General features: G+C 39.5%; 1 long non-coding RNA gene across 1 annotated transcript; it reads right to left on the reverse strand.

Moving 5' to 3' along the window:
• Positions 1–2,086: 2,086 nt before the first annotated feature.
• LOC117470826 lies at positions 2,087–2,892 on the reverse strand. The gene is made up of 3 exons (XR_004554734.1): positions 2,819–2,892; positions 2,434–2,503; positions 2,087–2,133 (listed from the first exon to the last, which is right to left on the reverse strand). It is a non-coding gene; the product is annotated as an uncharacterized LOC117470826 (long non-coding RNA).
• Positions 2,893–3,121: the final 229 nt, after the last annotated feature.

Below are 3,121 nucleotides of genomic sequence, written 5' to 3' on the forward strand. Positions count from 1 at the left end.
TAGGATATGAAATTAAGATGTAATATGATTAGGGAAGGATGTAGTACAATGTGATTTAATTTGATGGAGTGGACTCGAGCCAAATAGAAAGAGGAAGGATGGGAAAAAGTCTCTATTCTTTTCAGTGGCGTGATGGGATCAGGTTTTTCTATTAACGGTATAGTGATGACAGCTTTACAATACCATCTGTTGGCGCTCAAACTCCACTGAAGACAGGAGATAAGAGATTATACCTCCTGCCTGGATCTCTCATGCTCCCCCCTTTTCTCCCTGATATAAGAGTGGATTTGTAAGAAGGAGATAAGAAGGCGAGCGAGCGCACCCTCTTTTATTTCCTCTCTATGAGCATGCCTCTTCTTCTTCTTCATGCTAAGGTGCTTATATTCTACAATCTTAAACTCCTGCATTCAGTCAGCAACCTGCAGCTGTATCCTCTGCTCTAAGTCCTTCACTTTGACATTCCCTCGTCCCAGTTTCTGATCCTTAACTGGACTGGAAGACAGACGATAAGAGAGCCGGATTGTTTCCTGCTGCTAGATCCCAGATCATTCTCTTCGCTGGATTTCCCTCCCACTTGCTCTCTTTTGCTTTCCGATACAAAATTGGCTTGAAACTGAAGATAAGATAGACTAACCTCTTGGTTACCCTCTAACGACATGCAATTCTGAGAAAAGTTTGAGGGATTGGATATTACAATTTTAGATATAGTGTCATATATGTTTTTAGTCTAAATTGCACCAAAGTGATACAGACAAATCTGTTCAGTCCAAAATGTGCAACATTGATATCGTTTGGTCAATTGTTGCATTTGTAAAAGTCCAAGCTTCTTAATGTGCATTGGCATTTTGTGTTGTCAAAACTTTACATGAATAGTTATGTCTAGGCAGCTTGTGAGGTATATTCGAGCTGAAATGTATACTTTGTAAAGCCACATGTTATGTGTTAGTTCAATTTAAATGTGCTTTACGAGTAGAACATGAAAAACACAAATCCATGCTTTGCTGCCTGGATTCCAGTTGTTTCTGCAAATTTCAGCAATGTGTTTGCTTCGATTTTCTTTAGCCGTCTGATCAAAGATATGTCCCCTGCTGGACCACTCTGAGGATTGCCAAGCGTTTGGACAACTGGCCAACAGCCCAGTATTCTCTAAGTATGTGGTGTGCTATACCATGTCCATATAAAGACACCCCAAGGACTCTTTGCCAGTATTAGCTTAACAGAAACTTCTGAATGGAATTGCATGCAGTATAATATAGGAAGGAGCACTTTATCTACACCTTTGTGGGGCTCTATCCATTGCACTAGAGTCCTGAAGAACAGAAGTGTCTACAAAGAGGCTCGGTATCCTTCTCTCAGGTGAGACTAAAGTTACTTGATAATACATGAATATTCATCAATTAATATGAATATATTACATTTCATTTAGCTGACACTTTTATCCCAAGTGACCTAGCATAAGTGCACTGTAAGCCCCAATAAGTAAACTTAACTCAAAAAAATTAGGGCAACTGATTGCCTTAAGTATTTTAAGTTAATGAACTCAAAACTTACATTTTTCAAGAACTTAAATGATTGGATTAAATGCTACATGTACCTATTGATTACAGTCAAATTAAAAATGGCTTATTAAGTCAACTCAAATATATTCAGGTACTGTGACTTAAACATTTGAATTCACCTCTACTAATGGATTAAGTTACCAGAACTTAAAAAAACAAGTACTCAAACAGTCTTTTTTTTGGGTTAACAGAACTCAATATTTATTATTTCAACCAAACACTCTGGTACTTCTACTTTTACTCTACTACTTTTTACTTTTCTACTTTTACAGGCAGGAAGACTCGAGCACACAGCTCGCGCACATTATAATATATACAAAAATAACACCATGCTCGCAGCCGCAGATTACTCCCCCCCCCATACCCCAAAAATATTTGTATTGCAGATCTACATGAACAACACAAACTACCTATTTTGGATTCAAAACGGCGAATTTCGCCGAAAGGTGACAAGTTTGCATCCCTCGTTCCCTCGTACATCGTTATATTCACTTTAACATTACCTTTCTCTGCTCTGCCCCATGTGTGTGTGTGTGGCCTCGCGCTCGTTGAACCCGTATACAGAGGTTGAAACCTGGGTGAAGAAGAGTGTTAAACGTTAGCAGCGGCTCTCGTAATTCAGCAGCGAGGAAGGGAACACAAACACACACAACCCTCCGCGCCTCGTGGTTTACAGTGTGGTTTATCCCCTTCAGACTAAAGCTGAACAAATCCTATATTTAAAATGTAATGTAAGCTACTGCTTAATACATTCTTAAACATCCATTGGGGAAATGTTAGTATGGTAAATGATGAATTAATGGACAACAAATGGACAAGCGTTCACTACCGAGCCTGTTTATAACTGACATCGTTATATTCAATTTAACATTACCTGTCTCTGCTCTGCTCCGTCCCGTGTGTGTGGCCTCACGCTCGTTGAAACCGTATAAAGAGGTTGAAACCTGGGTGAAGGAGAGTGTTAAACTTCAGCAGCGGGTCTCTTAATTCAGCGGCAGCGAGGAGAGCACGGAGGAAGCACACACAACCCTCCGCGCCTCGTGGTTTACAGTGGATGAAAACGTTAGCTTGCTAACTGTTAGCAAACAGCTAAATGTTAGCAAAAGGTTTCGGTTTGAGGAGGTGTTAAATAATGACTTTCAGTCCAATGCGTTCGGGGTTGCTCGTAGTAAATTAAGTAAATGGTTGGGTATATTATGACACACATTTGAGTATAAATTGATTAAACTAACATTGAAGGCTTTTATTAGGAAACCTACCTGTTCTGTTAGTGTTTCAACAGCTGCCGTCACTACGAGCATCCACAACCACAATGCATTTGGCTGAACTTTTTGAATACATAATTAGCTTAGGGGCAATGACATTTTTCATCATGTTTTAACGAACATTTCAACGTACAACAAAAAGTGACAGCCCTACTTTGGCACCAACAGTTTCCACAACTACATCTCTTACTACAAGTTAACATTATACAGTAACTGTGCAAATAATTCAATTTCTGTGAATCTGCTGACTCAACCTCTGGCTAGCTAACATGCATGTATCTGGCTAACATCAACACT

This window comes from Trematomus bernacchii, unplaced genomic scaffold (assembly GCF_902827165.1).
Source record: "Trematomus bernacchii unplaced genomic scaffold, fTreBer1.1, whole genome shotgun sequence".
Classification (NCBI taxonomy): Eukaryota; Metazoa; Chordata; class Actinopteri; order Perciformes; family Nototheniidae; genus Trematomus; species Trematomus bernacchii.